The sequence below is a fragment of the Macrobrachium nipponense genome, chromosome 31 (genome assembly GCF_015104395.2).
Source record: "Macrobrachium nipponense isolate FS-2020 chromosome 31, ASM1510439v2, whole genome shotgun sequence".
Taxonomy (NCBI): domain Eukaryota; kingdom Metazoa; phylum Arthropoda; class Malacostraca; order Decapoda; family Palaemonidae; genus Macrobrachium; species Macrobrachium nipponense.
In genome coordinates this window covers 42,949,848-42,970,033 of record NC_061093.1, presented here as the reverse complement: position 1 = coordinate 42,970,033, position 20,186 = coordinate 42,949,848, and the positions used below count along the sequence as shown (strand labels likewise).

The 20,186-nt window shown below is 36.0% G+C and overlaps 1 long non-coding RNA gene across 1 annotated transcript; it reads right to left on the bottom strand.

Annotated features, from left to right (window-relative positions):
* Positions 1-6,153: 6,153 nt before the first annotated feature.
* Positions 6,154-12,140, bottom strand: LOC135206922 (uncharacterized). Its single transcript, XR_010312846.1, has 3 exons — positions 12,003-12,140; positions 11,038-11,166; positions 6,154-6,291 (listed from the first exon to the last, which is right to left on the bottom strand). It is a non-coding gene; the product is annotated as an uncharacterized LOC135206922 (long non-coding RNA).
* Between the last annotated feature and the right edge of the window lie 8,046 nt (positions 12,141-20,186).

Sequence of the window (20,186 nt, the reverse complement as noted above, 5' to 3'; positions counted from 1 at the left end):
TTTCTCAGTAACAAAGGAACTCTCTCTATACGGTTAGCAACAGTGGAAAAAAAATCTTTCGTAGAAACAGCGTTTGTTGTTCTTTTATTGTAAATAAAAGAAAAAACGGACGCCGCTTAGAAACTGAAAGCCCCGTCGTGTGAAAGGGCTTCTTCCTATTTGGTGTAACTGAAGCCCCATAATAGTGCTGGTTGATGTTCATTCTGTAAAAGAACAATGATTATATTCAAATTCAAGGACATTATACGAATATATATATAGTATATATATATATATATATATATATATATATATATATATATATATATAGGATACTTGGTAAAATTGTTCTGTTACACCAGAATTCCATCTAATAAAAGGAGCCCATAAAAACGCCAAAGTATAGAAAGTAAGTACTATATTTCAGAGACCGCTGTCTCTCTCTTCAGAGAGAGAGACAACAGTCTCTGAAATATAGTGCTTCCTTTCTATATTTTGGCTATATATATATATATATATAGATATATGTATGTATATATGTATATATATATATATATATATCATAATATACATACATACATACATACATATATATGACCTTCAGAGGTGATAAGCTCGTTGTCGCAGAAACAGCTCATGAATCCGCCTCATGATTCTCTCTCTCTCTCTCTCTCTCTCTCTCTCTCTCTCTCTATCTCTTCTCTCTCTCTCTCAAATCAGAAAGCTTCCTCACAACTCTAAAAAAAAAAAAAAAAAAGCAATGATTTTTTTCACTACGCAAGAAACAGCTCGGCAGATGTAAGGTAAATCGAATACTGATTGATAAGAATCAGTGTTAGACTAATTTACCCATAAATGTAAACCATTACTTCAGCGTGCAATACAGAGACTGCTGGGGATAATAAAGGGTCACAATGATGCACTAAGAGCCAGCAGACTGAATGAGGAACATTCCACGCGTTCCAGCGTTCCATGCCCGTGGAATGCAGAATGGCCAATGGTGGCATGAAGGTTATCTCTGTGTTCATGCAAAAACGCATCCTTGATTTTAACGGGCGAAAGGTTCTTGTTTTAGTTTTCTGTAAAAGTCGTAATTTTTCTGTCCGCCCTCAGATCTTAAAACCTACTGAGGGCTGTAAATTGATAGGTTGATCATCCACCCTCCAATCATCAAACATACCAAATTGCAGCCCTCTAGCCTCAGTAGTTTCGTTTATTCAAGGTTAAAGTTAGCCATGATCGTGCATTTGGCACCGCTGTATGAGCCACAATACAGGCCACAACCAGGCCGTGGCTGATAGTTATATGGGCAACGGTTGAAAGTTTCATGGACCGTGGCTGAGAGCTTAATTCAGCATTATACGTTGTACAGAAAACTCGATTGTTCCGAAGAAACTTCGGCGCCATTTTTTACTTGTTTCAGTGTCAACAACAAACTTACCGTCCTTTATTTAACCATAGGTGATGAATCATTCATTTTCAGTCTGATGAAGCTGATAACCGTGTGGCTCCACTGCACTGGATTTTGCCGTTGAGAGAGAGAGAGAGATTACTGAGTCAAGAAAGAATAACTTTTTCTTATATATCATACAATGAATCAGGACAACATCCTGAACCAAAACATATCTTGGCCTCAAAAAGCGCAGTACAATTACCAGACCCGCCGTTTATGTTTTGAAATGTAATAGAACTCATAAAACACAGTTACGTGCACACTTACGCAAGCCATGGACACTGCACGCACGGCCCTTAAAAATAAATAAATAAATAAATTCCTTAGCGGACAAAGCAAGCGGAAGTGTCGTTGACAATGCAGAGCTTAGGATTTGTGCGTTTGGCTTTACAATGAACTATATGTAAGGGAACGTTCACTCATGAAAACTGGAATTCAGATAAAGTAAGTATTCTAAAAACAAATGGTTACAAAGAAGTAATGAAAATGAGTTGCTGAGTTTGCCTACTTTGTGTTTTCATTTCATTTAACATTCACATTATCAGAAAGTGTGACTCAATATTTAGGGGAATAGGAAAATTTGGGTAAAATCAATGTAAAAAGTACTAATGTACGTACTTGACCAGATAGATTTGTTCGAGATGTAAGAAGATGAGTTACCCAGAGGACGATTTTTCAAATCTCCCGCGTATGACGTCACGTGGTGAGACATCGGTCCGCTAGTAGGCAGTCCATTACCTTCTTCCCCTTACAGGTGGCAACAGCTTGGAGAGAGTTTTCACAAATTTGTGACAATTCTTGAGGTATTTGGAATTTAACCCGTTACTGCCTTGGTGATATGCGTTATTTATGGATGCTGTTAAACAGGAATGGACATTTTGGAAGGGAATAGGTTAAATTTTGCCGTTTTCCTAGATTCCAAAATGTGTAGGAAGTAGGTGAACATCTGCAGAAGTGGCCATAAACACCATAAAAAGCAAGAGTTTGTTCGGTTCACTTTTAACAAAGTGGTTATGCAAGAAACCTCAGGCATGGATTGCTTAACTACTGCCTTGCAAATGCAATAAAATAGGATGATGCCATACCGAACCAGCGTTTACCCAAGTGTTGAGAGAAAACACTTTGATGTTAAAACCTAAGGAAAGTTCCAAATGTCAAAAAACTAAAAAAAAATAAATAATTAAATAAATAAATCCTGTTTATAACCTAGTACATCTATCACGACAGCAACATTGCCGCTAACAATTACCATAATGTTCTGAACAGCTCCATCAGAGCTTATCTGTCTTTATGATCGCCAACATCCGCCACTGAAATTCTATTTAAGAAAATGGTGAGATTTATCAGATTATATTATAAAGTATTCTGCAAGAGATGACAGTTTATCAACAACCAGTTATTGCCACTACTTCAAAACTGAAAGTGTTCCTGTAACACAGAGAAACCTGGTCTTACAGCCCAATATCAATTGGTTTTATTAGTATTAGAATTCATCCTTTGTAACTTAAAATATCAACTAAATGAGTATAATTATATTACAGTCCACATAAAGAGCAAAAACCAAAAAAGGAAAAAAAGGAGTTGAGTAAAAAGCTGTTGCGCTAATTCATACAAGATTCAAGTTTTTTTACGTAGTTTTTCATCTGTGTGGGTGGGTGGTTGAGTAATAATAATTAAGCGTCCTCTTGGAATCTGCAGAGCTCTGTATACTTTAGACGAATCGGTGAAATAACAAAGGCGCGGAGTCTCATTTTGCTACCAGAGTCCCTCGCTAATTCGTAACTTAAAAGTCTTACCAAATCTGATGGGATTGTTAAACCTTTTGCTTTTAATTTTACACCTGCAATTGTTTATACTCATGGCCATCTAACTATAAGAAAAGTGTTCTTTTTCATTTTTTGTTTGTTTGACGGTTGTGGAGTCTCATTTTGCACCCAAAGTCCCTTGCTAATTCGTAATTTAAACGGCTTATCATATCTTATGAGCTTGTTGAATCTCTATGTTTAATTTTACTTCTGCAATTATTGTTTATATTCATGACCATCTTATAAGAAAAAAAAGTGTTCTTTTTCCTTTTTTGTTTGTTTGTCTGACGGGTGCTTTTTGGAATTTGAAGTGACATTATGATTACATTTCTAAATAAAATTTTACTTACGGATTTGGTAGTATTCTTTACTATCTGACGAGTGGTGGTGGGACTAGCAGTATTGAATATTTTTTGAAATATTTTTCCACTGATATAGCGTTTCGTTCCGCAGATGGGTAACACTAATGCACTGGCTGTGGCAGTGTTAGGAGCAGCAGTCTTAACGTACTGCGTCGGCTTTCCGCAAATTCCTTCTTACAGCGTCCACGAAGTGAACGCTGAGGTCTTCGACGATGTGGACAACGTAGAGACAACGAACTCCGGTTCCAAATATGTGCAGTAAGTCATTGGCCATATGTCTTCCAATTTGAATTTGCCTTTTGTGAAATTCGTCATCCATATCTGAATTTGATTTTTTTTGTCCCCATTTTCTAAATTTCTTTCTTTGCAGCGAACAAAGCCTAGTACTTGTACTGAAAAGTCTTTTTCATTAGACAGCCTCTTGATGAACAGACAACCTGCATGAACGTACATCCAAAATATAAATACAGTCGCACTTCAACATTGTTGAAAGTGTGGCTGTAGACTTTCTTCCCATGGTCACCTTTTTTCTTTTCAATTAATCAGCGGTTGCCAACCTTTCGAACTTCATGGACCAATAAATGTATAATTTTAAATTTGACGTACCACTAATATGGATAAAAAAAGACAATTGCATTTATTTGATATATATATATATATATATATATATATATATATATATATATATATATATATATATACACACACATATATATATATATATATATATATATATATATATATATATATATATATATAAATATATAATATATATATATATATATATATATATATATATATATATATATATATATATATATATATATATATATAGATATATATATATATATAGTATGATATATATGGAACGATATCAGCTGTTGTTCATGGCATCATGACTAGCTTAGCTTAGCTTAATTCCAGCTCATTGGAATGTACTCTAATAGACTTTGAATTCCTACCTGAGCACTTAGTTATGAAATAGGACATGGAATTTTATACCAAAAATATGAAAATACGTAGTTTTCCCTCTGGAAAATTTCTTGAAGTCGATATGCTTCGTCATCCAGTCCATTTTCATTAACCATACTCTTTGCCTTCTTTGCTCACATGCTGCCTCTGAAGGCTTTGTTCTTATTTGGCAAGGAAAGGTTACAATAAATGATTCAGTTTACGGTTTTCCTCACGTTCGTAAGTGTTGAAGAAATTTACACTATACTTTGTTTTTTCCCATCTGTCCATCCGCCTGTGGTGTTTGCGCATGGTAACACTGCGTCCCGGGCTTTAGTTAGTTACGCTATGCGTAAGTTTTAGGTAAATAAAAGTATGTCTGGGTACATTTGCAACTGAAAAGTGTTTAAATAATTTACTGTATGCGAATTACACCGTTAACATTCGAAATAGGATACTGTTATTATTGTTGAATGTAAATATCTAAAGTCCCGGGACGCAGTGTTACCATGCGCGACCACCACATGCGGATGGACAGATGGAAAAAAAAACGAGTATAGTCTTCCATTCATTGACTAGCTTTATATGATAAAGTTGAGATTTGTATTGAGTTAGGATTAGAATAAGGAAATCCTACGAAATATGGCTGTTTTGTCATAGCGTGTATAAAAAGGGCAGAGATTCATTCTTTTATTTATTCTGCCTATGAATGTCGCCAGCTAAATATTGCACTTACGATGATAATGATACTTAGGGATATGAAACATTGTGTTCGGTATCAGTTTTATTATAAAAAATATTTATAAAAATTTTCTTCAAGACTTTGAACACTGATCATGTTCTACAAAAACAAATGCTTCTTAGAACACCACAACACATAACAAAGACGCCACAAAAAGACAAACTTCATTATAATAATCAGGTTGCTCAACCAGCGGAATAAAAAAAAATTACAATCAATATCTGAGTTGCCTTACTGACAAGTTCTGTTTTTGGAACTATAGCTAAAAAAAATAAAAGGCTGATTGTGAGTAAAAACAGAGAAAGGGTGATTGGCTTAGGATTTTAGATTATGATTCATTTTAATAAACCCCAATATATTTTACTCTTTTTCATTTAAGGTCATAAACCGTAAATTTTTCTTCCTTCTCACTTCCATGGTGGAGCAAAAAAAAAGGAAAAATATCTCCCGAATGATCAATTTAACATATTCACAAAACAAGATTTTTCTATCTTTTTACTCACAATAATCAAATCAACATATTCCATATTCACAAAACAAGATTTTTCTATCTTTTTACTCATAATGATCAAATCAACTTATTCACAATATAAGATTGTTCTGTCTTTTTACTCACAATGATCAAATCAACTTATTCACAAACGAGATTTTCCTTCTTTTTACTCACAATGATCAAATCAACTTATTCATAAAGCAAGATTTTTCTCTCTTTTTACTCACAACGATCAAATCAACATATTCACAAAACGAGATTTTTCTGTCTTTTCTACTCACAATGATCAAAATCAAACATATTTACAAAGCAAAAACGATCATTATTCTACGTCTAAACTCTCCAGATCGCTTCAACCTCGACTGTTCCTCAGCAGGAACTCCATCTTCTTGAGGGCGGCGCCTCTGGACCCCAAGTGATCTCCCACCTCGTCCAGGACCTCGAAGGCGATGCTGCCGGCGACGTCGGTGGACGAAAGGCCGTCCTCCTCGATCTTCTCTTGGACTCTGATTGTGGAAAGGTTTGATTTCACAATAGTTTTTTTTTTCTTCTTTTTTTTACGTGGAGCTATTATCATTATGTGGTGTCTTTAATACTGTGAATTATATGTTTTATTTTTTTATGTGACTGCTGTTGTAGCATTAATTTTTCATTTCATTTATTTTCGTATTTTTTATTTTTTTTTAGAAATTTCTTTTTGTTGTTGTTGTTGTTGTTGTTGTTATAGTATGCTATGGGATCTGAGTGGGATTTAGTTATTTATTTATTTATTTTTTTTAGAAATTTGGTTTTTATTTTTGTATTACTTGTGACTATTGTTATGGTATGTTATGGGATCTGAGTGGGATTCTTTTTTTTAGAAATTTCTTTTTTGTTGTTGTTGTTGTTGTATGACTTGTGACTCTTGTTGTAGTATGTTTTGTGATCTGAGTAGCATTCGTCAACACTAACCACTATACCAGATGACATTTGGTATCTTTTAAACAGATCCCGCTATATCTCTTACGATCATGCGCAAAGAAAGCTACTCGTTACAACCTGAATAAATTCATTTTGATATCAGTGGCTAAGAATTCGTTTCGCAAACTGTGGAATAGTTACTTTGAAATATAGTTTACATGAACTATTTTTGCCTTTACAAATCAAAAAGGGGTTTTTTTTTTTTAACGCAAAGCAAAAGGTGGATTCTTATCTATAAAAAAACCAGCATAACCAAAATTTGGCGCCGACCTTAATCGTTATCATTAATGACTACTCACTGTATTATGATGCAAAGGCGGTATTGATTAACATAAAAGGATCTGTATCATTACCATAAGGGAAACGTAGCTTAAAACTGTGGATGCGTTTGAAAAGTAATGAAGGTGTTAAGGAAAAATGTCGATAAGCTCAAGGCTACGAAGACAATACTAAGCTCACGATAAAGATATGTATTTCCTTATCGTGACAAAGCTCTCCTAAATATTAATGCAATATAGACCTATAACCTCTCTAGGGCTTCAAAAACATTACAAGAATCCAATCAGTAGTATGCTGCATCTTCAAAAAAATACCCACATAGCTAAATATCAAGGTAAGAGGTACTAAAGCAAAGTCTAATATATTTGACTCTCATAAGACTGCAATATCAAGGATCTTTAATCGACATTGCACCCGCAAACCGGACTACTACCTTGCACTTACTTACTTACTAATAATGCTTTATAGTCTTTAAATTACCAGTGAGTGTTGTCTCATAAAAAAAACCATAAATGTCACTTCTGGCCGAGACACGCCTATGCAGAGGGGAAAGTGTTAGTTACTAAGATGACCTGGAAATTCAAGCCAAAATAAGAGACAGTCATACGTCTGCTCAATTTTTTTTTTCCATCGTTGTACAGTTGTTCAATCTTTCATTCCGTTGTAGTGAAAGTTGCTCTGTACTTTTATCAGCAACATCGCTGTTTAGTGAAATGGCGACAAGCACTTCTTTGACCTTCCCTGTATCCATGGCAGAGAAGCGTTAAGTCATCGTGGATAACTTATGCGAGCACATTCTCTCGACTACGTAACTGGTTTATTATTCTTTGCAGTAGACAGAAGAAGAAGCAGAAAGGCAAGGACAGCTTCGCAGAGCAACAAGAACGAGTTCCTCACTGCAGCTTGCAATAAAAACAAGAGATGGCGTTGCCTTCGCCACGCGCAAAAAAGATACGCCTGTTTCTGGTCTGTCATCTGGATTCAAGGAGCTTTGACTTTATAAGGGAAAATTTCCTCGTTTAGCCGAAGATTTTGCTTCTGTGTTTATGCAACGAGCTCCCAGAACAAAGCGTCTTCTGAGATCGATCTAACTGCCCAGGTAAGTGATGTTTGGTTCGCCTAGGGCTATCTTTTTATGGCTCTATATATATATATATATAATATATATATATATATATATATATATATCATATATATATAATATATATATATATATATATATATATATATATATATATATAGATATATATATATATATATATATATATATGTGTGTGTGTGTGTGTGTGTGTGTGTGTGTGTGTGTGTGTGTGTGCGTGCACGTGACTTCATCATATAAGCGAATGCCATAGGAAAATGATAGGCAGAAATCCAAGCGCTTTCGTCTTTACTAAGATAATGTCTTTAGTAAAAACGAAAGCGCTTGGATTTCTGCCTATCATTTTCCTGTGGTATTCACTTATATATATATATATATATATATATATATATATATATATATATATATAATAACGTAGAGAGAGAGAGAAATAATCTAGACAATATTTGTATTAAAATAAAAACATCCTAATATAAATATAATAATGATATTCAATTAAAACCCACATCATCAACCTTGACCTTAGACAAGTTTTTTTTTTTTCCCACAAGTGCTATGATCTCCTTGACACGAATTCTTGGTACCCATAGACATCTCAGCCATTCTGGTCACTGAAGAAACTGTTTTTTACCGGCCGGTTAGACCACTCTCTACCTTTCGCCACTGGTCGAATGTTCTGCATCAAAGCAGACACTTGAGATTTAAAAGGTTTCGTTTTAGATTCGGGGTCTAGGCAGGTTTCGTTCAATGCACACTTCTTGATGATGTCATGAGTTGGTATGATGGGCCGTTGCGGTGGAATTTAGAATACTGCGAAAGATCGTGTTATATAGTCTTGCGTTTTCCAGCATTATCGATATGAAATCTCTCTCTCTCTCTCTTTCCATTTATTATCTCTATCCCTTTCCAATTATTATATCTCTCTCTTTCCATTTACTATCTCTCTCTCTCTCTTTCCATTTATTACCTCTCTCTCTCTCTCTCTCTCTTCTCTCTCTCTCTCTCTCTCCATTTATTATCCGTTATTTCCTCTTTCCTGACAAACATCAGTTCTCGCCTACTCTGACTCATGTCATTGTCCGTCATTCAAAAAAAAAAAAAAAGGGGGGGGGGGCGGGGAGCGAGAAACCTCCTTTTTCCGTTTCCCGTTTTATTGTTCCTTGTGTCAAGCATTTGCAAAGGCGAAATCCTACTACTATTGGTACATTTGCTACCCATGTTAGAGGCCTTGTTTTAATGTACCGGAGGCAGTACTCGTACTGTGGAGAAGATGAGGGATTTTCTTCCTGTGCTAAATAGAAACTCCGGAGAGATATTACTGTCAGAAGTGAATTTACTATTTATGTTTTTTTTTTTACTATAATATTATTGCTCTTCTATGACAAAACTCTGATCTGAAAGAAATACTATTTCGTATTATTACTCTTCTATGACAAAACTCTGATCTGACAGAAATACTATTGCTTTAGCATTGTTACTCTTCTATGACAACACTCTGATCTGACAGAAATACTATTGCTTTAGTATTGTTACTCTTCTATGACAACACTCTGATCTGACAGAAATACTATTGCTTTAGTATTGTTACTCTTCTATGACAAAACTCTGATCTGACAGAAATACTATTGCTTTTCGATTATTACTTCTATATGACAAACTCTGATCTGACAGAAATACTAAATTGCTTTAGTATTATTACTTCTTCTATGACAAAACTTGAAATCTGACAGAAATAAAAAAACTATTGGCTTTCGTATTATTACTCTTCTATGACCAAAACTCTGATCTGGACAGAAACTACTATTGCTTTAGTATTATTTACGCCCTCTATGGACAAAAACTGAATGCTGACAGAAATAACTATTGCTTTAGCAATTATTACTCTTCTATGACAAAAACTCTGGATCTGACTAGAAATACTATTGCTATAATATTATCACTCCTCTATGACAAAAAACTGATTCTGACAGAAAAATACTATTGCTTTAGCATTGTTACTCTTCTATGACAACACTCTGATCTGACAGAAATACTATTGCTTTAGCATTATTACTCTTCTATGACAACACTCTGATCTGACAGAAATGATAAGACAACCAAAAGTGACAACTGGCTCTCAGCGGCATGAAAGTGAATGTATATAAAGTTCTTGGTCCTGTATGTGTCAACAGTGAAAGAAGCAGCGATAATTGATAAGATCTTAGCAAGTTAGGAATCTGGCCGTCACTATGAGATAAAGAGTCACACGTAGCTGATTTACTGAGGAGATGTTTGCCATTAGGAAATCACTGGCTGGGAGCTTGCCGTTTATACAGAGGCAGGTCATTGGATAATGATAATGAAGAAGTCAGTGGCAGAATGAATGTTGGGAATTGAGAATGGGTGCAAAAAAAAAAAAAAAAAAAAGTTTCACATAGCAAAAATTGATCATTGCAAATGCAGCATGAAATTTGTCAGGAATTTGTATAAAAATATGAACGGCTTTTTAAAAGAATGGTCGAATAAAAAGTGTAAACCCATCACTAAGTATATGAATATGTGCCCATAAGCTTAAAAATAAGGACAGTCACAAAAGGAACTACGGATAAATATGACCACCACCACCGAGCAATATATTGAGACCTTTTTTCATGAATAAAAATTGTTGGATGTTGATAACATTACTTAATAATTGACAAGGAGGACCTTGCAGATCATCGAAAGCTTTCTGCTTTATATTATAAATAACAAAATCAAACAGACATACTATTGTGGATTTACTTTTCCACTAATTACTGAGCTTAATCCTTCAGGATAAAAGATGCAATAAATATGTTTCGAAAGCACATTCATGGTGTGTATGTTAGAGAAAAGTCATCATAGAAAAACTTAGAAGAACTACGGAGAGAAAAGGCGAAGAAGAAAAAAAACTCACTTGACGTATTGAATTTCAGCTTCGTCTCCCTCCGTGTCGCCGGAGTTTGATTTGAGCAAGCTGGCCTTAAGCTTAGCTTTGTCCTTGGAAGTCTTCAGGGGGTTGGCAGCGGCCAGTACCACTTTAGACCTGAGGTCCAAATGATACTTTACTTGAGGATATGGAGGATGAAAAGCAATTGTGGATAGAAAGACAGACGTACAAGAACGGGTCATGAAAGCTCATGGATGTCTTAGTTAGCTAGATGCGTTAATTCAGCGGTCGCCAACCGGCGGTCCATGAGTAAATCTTGATGGTCCGCAGAAAAATTGGGACATTATTTAAATTTTCATGTTTTCTTAACCCTCTTCAGGCAACCCTGATACAGATGGCACAGAAGACAGGGAAACCAGTGTTGCCAATTTAGCATTTTTAATGCTAGATTTAGCATTTTAGGGCGATGTAGCATTTTAAAATTTTGGATCCAACATTTAACAAACAAAGAAGCATAAACTAACCAACACCATTATTAATGACAATAAATTAAGCATTACAAATATGAATTTATTCTAATGTAGTAGTTATACATAAAACGCATATCAAATAAATGCAGTTATCTTTTTTTATCCATATTAGTGTTATGTCAAATTTAAAATTATACATTTATTGGTCCATGAATTACGAAAGGTTGGCAACCGCTGATTAATTGAAAAGAAAAAAGGTGACCATAGGAAGAAAGTCTACAGCCACACTTTCAATAATGTTGAGGTGCGACTGTATTTATATTTTGGATGTACTTTCATGTAGGTTGTTCATCAAGAGGCTGTCTAATGAAAAAGACTTTTCAGTATAAGTACTAGGCTTTGTTCGCTGCAAAGAAAGAAATTTAGAAAATCGGGACAATAAAAAGAATCAAATTCAGATATGGATGACGAATTTCACAAAAAGGCAAATTCAAATTGGAAGACATATGGCCAATGACTTACTGCACATATTTGGAACCGGAGTTCGTTGTCTCTACGTTGTCCACATCGTCGAAGACCTCAGCGTTCACTTCGTGGACGCTGTAAGAAGGAATTTGCGGAAAGCCGACGCAGTACGTTAAGACTGCTGCTCCTAACACTGCCACTGCCAGTGCATTAGTGTTACCCATCTGCGGAACGAAAACGCTATATCAGTGGAAAAATATTTCAAAGAATATTCAATACTGCTTGAACTTCATCTGAAGCCAAAAGCTAGTCCCATCACTACTCGTCAGATACTAAAGAATACTACCAAATCCGTAAGTAAAATTTGATTTAGAAATGTAAGCATAATGTCACTTCAGATTCCTAAAAGCACCCGTCAGACAAACAAACAAAAAAGGAAAGAGAACACTTTTTTTTTCTTATAAGATGGTCATAAATATAAACAATAATTGCAGAAGTAAAATTAAACATAGAGGTTCAACAAGCTCATAAGATATGATAAGCCGTTTAAATTACGAATTAGCAAGGGACTTTGGGTGCAAAATGAGACTCCACAACCGTCAAACAAACAAAAAATGAAAAAGAACACTTTTCTTGTAGTAAGATGGTCATGAGTATAAACAATTGCAGATGTAAAATTAAAAGTAAAAGGTTTAACAATCCCATCAGATTTGGTAAGACTTTTAAGACTAGGAGCAAAATGAGACTCCACACCTTTGTTATTTCAACGATTCGTCTGAAGTATACAGAGCTCTGCAGATTCCAAGAGGACGCTTAATTATTATTGCTCAACCACCCACCCACACACTGATAAAAAACTATGTAAAAAAAACTTGAATCTTGAATGAATTAGCGCAACAGCTTTTTACTCAACTAATTTTTTTTTCCTTTTTTTGTTTTTGCTCTTTATGTGGACTGTAATATAATTATACTCATTTAGTTGATATTTTAAGTTACAAAGGATGAATTCTAATACTAATAAAACCAATTGATATTGGGCTGTAAGAACAGGTTTCTCTGTGTTACAGGAACACTTTCAGTTTTGAAGTAGTGGCGATAACTGGTTGTTGATAAACTGTCATCTCTTGCAGAATACTTTATAATATAATCTGATAAATCTCACCATTTTCTTAAATAGAATTTCAGTGGCGGATGTTGGCGATCAGAAAGACAGATAAGCTCTGATGGAGCTGTTTAGAACATTATGGTGATTGTTAGCGGCAATGTTGCTGTCGTGATAGATGTACTAGGTTATAAACAGGATTTATTTATTTAATTTTTTTGTTTTTTGTTTTTTGACATTTGGAACTTTCCTTAGGTTTTAACATCAAAGTGTTTTCTCTCAACACTTATACAGCAAAATAAGAAGTAAAGGTAGTTTCTTCTGTCTCTGTACAAATTGTTGCAGGTTATCCAGGAGTGATAATAGTTGTGTTCCCGAGTTTCGTGAAATACTTCCTAGAACGAACAGGTGACAGAACTTCTCAAGGAAAATAAAAGTTACTCTTTCGAATACTGAACACAGCTTTTTAAACGATCAGTGCTGAGTCTTTTACGAAGCCTTGGTTATAAATGATTCGGGTGCTAACTAATTCACCTACTTTGTTGAAAATATTGAAGCCCTGTTAGGCGTATGCGTGTTTTTCTTCAGTCGTATAAATTAAAAACAAACAAACAGGGCATTACATCTGATTCAAAATTTGCCACAACAACATCACGCTTGATTTCATTTACGAATTTAAATCCGATTCTTTGCTGGCCAAAAAAAAAAACTAGTCAAGTCACTGGTGATGTCATCCACAACTGCGCGAAATCGATCCATAATCGATGCTTTTTGATACGCAAACACTCGTCCAGTCCAATCTAATGCTATATAAAAGAACAAAGCCCGAATTGATAGAGGTCCTTTGCTAACCTCTCATTGATAGTCAAGTTTTTCTACCGCGGCTTTGTTCTACTCTTTATCTTCGGTTTTTGCATTTGATTCAGAGTTGGTCCCTGACGCCACTGCAATACCACAAACACAATATTTGGACCGATAAGTTTGCCTTGGTAACGCAATGCAATACCGCAAACAATATTTTGACCAATAAGTTTGCCTTGGTAACGCAACTTATTATTTTATTGGGATAGAATACTGAATAACTATTAAAATAAACTCTACGGTATACGTCTGTTTACGAACAGTGGGACATTTGGGTCGTAAAAGAACGTATAAACAACTCTCGTGGGAACCTATTCATAAAATCACATTCACCTCCTTCTCTCTCTCTCTCTCTCTCTCTCTCTCTTATCATCATCATCATCATCATACGAATTAAAACGAAGTATAGGTACATATGTAGGACGTATGTACTAAACTCTCGAACGCAAAGCAGGTATAGCTAATACACACGCTATTCAACCGAAAAGAAATATGTAGAAGCAACCAACTAGTGGGAGACATTAAATCATTGCCCTTGGGCACTTGAATAATAAACCTTTAAACTACGGCGGGTTATGACAGCAAAGCCGCCGTTCGTGTACGAAGTATTGGTCTCAATTATACATATGTTTTTTTGATATTTGTTTTTTTATATTTCTGTCGTAAAACAGGTAAAAGGTTGTCTCATGGCGTGGAAAGTGTCTGCTTTTTTTTTTTTTTTTTTCAGAGGAGGTTAGGAGGTCACGGATAGTATGAATTCTCTCTCTCTCTCTCTCTCTCTCTCTCTCTCTCTCTCTCTCTCTCTCGGCGCAAGAAATCTGCCTGGCAGTCACAGTTAAGAGTGAAGTCCACTGGTTATGATTTTCATTACGGGTTTTAGAAATTCTTTTTTTATTTTCATTCCCGTGATTTCAAATTCGTCCATCATACTTCACCTTGCAAAGTTATGAGCGACTAACTGTTACAACAGCTGTCCCTAAAGCTCTCTCTCTCTCTCTCTCTCTCTCTCTCTCTCTCTCTCTCTCTCTCTCTCTCTATATATATATATATATATATATATATTATATATATATATATATATATATAGCAACAGTCACTAGAGCCTCTCTCTCTCTCTCTCTCTCTCTCTCTCTCTCTCTCTCTCTCTCTATATATGATATATATATATATATATATATATAATATATATATATATATGGTTGTGTGTATATACATAATTTCCAGGGTCTTTCTTGATATCCACACACCCGAGAACCCTGCTGCCAACCAGTGAATGGAAATCTCGAACCCTACTACATGCGACCCCCTGGCAACACCCGCGTATATACCCAATGCCCCGCGAAGAGCTACGAGAGAGAGGATCTATACATTCCAGAGGGTCATAGATAGCCTGGCCGAGTACCAGTTGGGTCGGTGGTTAGTATTCAATACACTCTCCTCACACCACATGCCCCATGCCAATGGGGGTCTACCCTCAACTTGGAGGACTCTCGCCCAGGCATGAGGATCAATTCTAGATTTCTACGTTAGTCTCTTTATTTATTGTCAACATATTTCAAAGTCTTGTTTTGATATTTTATTTTGTACGTTTAACCAGCTATTCGATGATCATTCATGGATGCGGTGGCATTCACTGAACTGAAAGTTTCGTGGAGATAGCCTTTCACTTTCAAACGTTCGCAAAGGTGAAGACATCATATGACATTGCAAAGTCTTATCTACGACTAAATTCTAATAATTATGGTTCATTTCATGTCGTAAAACTCCGGACTCACTCACACACACACATGCACAAGCTCCTATACTCTCAGCTGACCTAGTTACCGAATAAAAAAAAAAAAATTCTTGCAAAATGAAAAACGGTAAAGTGTTTTGATAGTCTTCAATGCATTCAACCAATGCTTATATATACTAAATGCACGCATACACACACACACACACACACACACACACATATATATATATATATATATATATATATATATGTGTGTGTGTGTGTGTGTGTGTGTGTGTGATTTGAGCCAACGACGTACCATAAACATGCATATACACACAAACACACGCATGCGCACACACACACACACACACACACACACACACACTATATATATATATATATATATATATATATATATATATATATATATATATATATATATATATATGTGTGTGTGTGTGTGTGTGTGTGTGCGCATGCGTGTGTTTGTGTGTATATGCATGTTTATTGTACGTCGTTGGCATCAAATCACACACACACACACATATATATATATATATATATATATATATATTATATATATATATATATATATATATATATATATATATTATATATATGTGTGTGTGTGTGTGTGTGTGTGTGTGTGTGTGTGTGTGTGTGTATGCTTGTTTATTGTACGTCGTTGGCTCAAATCACACCACAAAAAATGACGAGCAAACTTGCGTTCCTAGCCTGCAATCACAATTTTGCAATGACAATGCGTGCACGCCAAAAATAAACTGGACCGCCTGACAATTCAGGTCTTGCCGTCATACAACACTAAAGATGTTCAAAGGATTTAGTCTGAGCTTCATTTTGAACGGTTGAAAGCTACACAAATTTCCTAGAAGAAAATCGAGTTCTTTACAGCAAAGATTTAAAGATTACATTACCCGTCTCTGCTTTCACACTGTTCGTGATAGAGGCAACGCTTCAGTTTCCCAAATCCAGTTTATGTGATTCTTTAGATTTATAAATTATCAAGAAAGTTAACAATGCCATTATAAAGAAAAAATGAATTAAATGACATTCCTGTATTTTCAGCTCCTGGACAGCGAAGATAGAAAAAAAAGGACACCCACACACACGCAACTGCTAATTCTTTTCAACAGTTAAAGAACTAATCATGGAATCATACGTAAATAAGTGTTTTTTGGTTATCCTAAAGGCACACTAGCCTTGCAAGGTTGCAGTCAGATCTGAGTACAAAATAGGACTGCTTAATTGTAAAATTAATATATGAACGTTTAAATTAACTTAGAAAAATAGGTAATTCGAAATTGAACAGATTATGCAAATCATTGCTCATTTATATCCTCTTTCACGAATGCTGTCTTAAGTACTTTTATTAAGAGCGATATCAACGTTTAAGTTAACTTTAAAAAAATAGTTAATTCGAATTTGAACAGACTATGCAAATCATTGCCCATTTATGTCCTCTTTCACGAATGCAATCTTAAGTAGTTCTCTTACTGAGAGCATCTTTCCCTAATTTTCACAGTTTATCACTGAAATCATTCTCTGTCTCGAGCACCCTGTCTGTCACCAAACATCGAACTAAACACGTTGACTCCTTACTTTGGTTGGCGACGATGACGATCTGGTCTCAAGCTGTAGGCAGGCGATCCGTGCACTGATTTAACGTGAATGGGGTTCGGTCTCTTTTATACCACTGTCCCTGGACACTCCAAGTTTTTAACGTGAAAGAAAAAGCGTAGTATATCTAATTACCCCGGCCGCCCGCCAGAGAACTTCGAACGCCGTCGATGCTACGCGACTCCGCCTCGCACTACTTTTTCTTCCCGAGCCAGAAAGGGAAGTCCGCCGTTACCGCACAGGTAGTGACTGTGGATGGAGGTCCTGGCTTACTATCTGACCGCTCACCTTCTCTGGCGGTTAAGCGCGGGTCTCGATGAACCAATAGCCGCTGATTTGTGAAGGGCAAGATTCATCCTACATTATGTAACCGACCACCACCTCCGGTGTTTACTTTTTCTTTTTTACGGAACGGCCTCGCTTCTCATCCAATTCCTCCTCAAGAGATTTACATTACTTTCCATGACGGATGACACAAGTGCCAAACATACTATCACAACAGTAGTAACCGGGCCAGCCTTCACCGACGCCACGACCCCGCCCACTTTTCCTCAGGCCCCCACGTGCATAGCTAAAGAATAAACAAGCAAATTCCCAAAGGTCTCCTGACGGCTGCTGACTTTTCTTGTCCTAAAACTTGCAGCGCTCATTCGCGTTCGTTTGATGCCAAATCGACGACAGTATGGAGAGTCACGGGGTTTGGGTTTAGGTAGTGTGAATTGAGTCAATGCTGTATAATCTCCGTCTCATCAAGCATTTTTTCCCCTTTCTATGTTAGCCTTGAGTGTGGCGCTTGTTTGTCGTCTTGCCGCACGAAGGTCTGGGTAGTCAGCCTTCGACCAAGCCAGGGACGACGATGTTGATAAAAAAAATAATAATAAATAAATGAATAAAAAATGCAGCTCTGCACTTGTGTCCCATTCTAGAACGAACAGCTCAACAATGCAGGTCTTTGTTTAATTTTTATTTAGGTACCTATTCTAGAAAATCGACAAACAGCTCAACAATGCAGCTCTTTATTTATGTCTCATTCTAGGAACGAACAGCTCAACAATGCAGCTCTTTATTTATGTCCTATTCTAAAAATGAACAGCCTCATACGAATGATACGAGACTCCATGAAGAATGAACAGTCAGCTGGACATTTTTAACATCAAATGACATAGACCCATGGAGAACTGTATGCTAAAGGGAGGAAAAGATTGATTTGGATAATTTTACCAGCAATTCATTTTTTTTTTTACTTTTATTAGAAAAATATTACATGTCATTTACGTAAGTAAGATATTACAAAATATTAAAAAATGTATACCTACAATATTTACAAATTACTGGATTTTAATTTTTATTATTAACTAGGCTTTAAATTTTCTTTCTTAACACTAGCAATTCATTTGATTGATATTTTTAAAATGCAATTCGAATGTGACTGATAAGAATAAGCTCGTTCCATACCAGTAATATTCCACCATCATTATAAAGTTTAACTACTTGTAAATAAAGTCTTTTAACTTCAAAAAGTTAAGTACATCTTAGTTTAACCAGACCACTGAGGTGATTAAGAGCTCTCCTAGGGCTGGCCCGAAGGATTAGATATTTTCACGTGGCTAGGAAGCACTTGGTTACCTATAGCAACGGGACCTACAGCTTATTGTGGGATCCGAACCACATTATATCGAGAAATTAATTTCTATCACCATAAATAAATTCCTCTACTTCCGCGTTGCCCGAGCCGGGGATCGAACTTCGGCCACCGGATTGGTAGCCGAGCACGAAAACCAATCGTCCAACGAGGAACTTCTAACTACAACACCGAGTCATATTTCCGGAATCCAAGATGGCTGGGGCAAGAATTTGTTCTGGGGTGATAGATGGAAATTGAACTATGATGAGGTTCAACGATTTGTTATATTTATTTCTGCAGGGGAAAGATCATTTCATCGTCTAGAAAAGACAACAGCGACTTGCTTACAGATACGACGTATACGCTACGAAGCACAGAATGCATCGATACAGCTGTGGCTTAAAACGATCTGACATTAAATCACTGAAGATGAAAACGTAGGTTTTTTTTTTTTTTTTTTCAACTGTCAAAGTCCAGCCTAGCTTGGCGCCAAAACATAAGTATGGATTTGATTTGTTTCTTCGGAAAAATTAAGAAAACATAAGACATATTACACAGTGTCGTCGGGTAGATTCTCTCTCTCTCTCTCTCTCTCTCTCTCTCTCTCTCTCTCTCTCTCTCTCTCTCCACCAGATTTTTAGTCTCAATGGGTCATCTTGTTTGTTATAATCGAGAGGAAAATGACTTTCAATGTCGAATAAATGTTACTTTGCGTAAATCACCAGAGTAGAACTAGGTGTTTATTTGTAAATCACTTAAGTAGAACCAAATGATTAAACATTGGTAAATGTACCAAGTAGAACCACGTTACAATATGCACGCAAACTTGCGAAGTCAAGTACATGGGTTGAATTTTCAATTACGCTATAGGATATCTTGGGCATTTATTATTCAAGATATATATTTTCCTGGAAGTCGAAAATAATTAAAGTGTAAACTATTTCCTTTTGCCTTTCATGAACTCAGTACCAGCCATTCCATATCCTCCCTCTCTCCCCTCCCCCTCCCAACCATCCCCCCGTGCTTTCAAGACGAGATCTTGGCGGGCACTTTCCATTATGTCACAAGATGCCCAAATAGATAATAGTCTGACGAAAGTTCAGTTGAATGTGGGGAGAGGTGTCGTGAGTATGCATAATTCCAGCTTGAGCTATACTTATTAAGATGAGTATATTGTGTACGCAAGTGTACTCGTAAGAAACTGTTGTGAGCCCTTAGAAATTTATCACTACAAATAGGTCAGACCTCACTCTCATGTCTCGTGTGTTATTCGGAACTGAGACCTTTAATTAAGAGGAA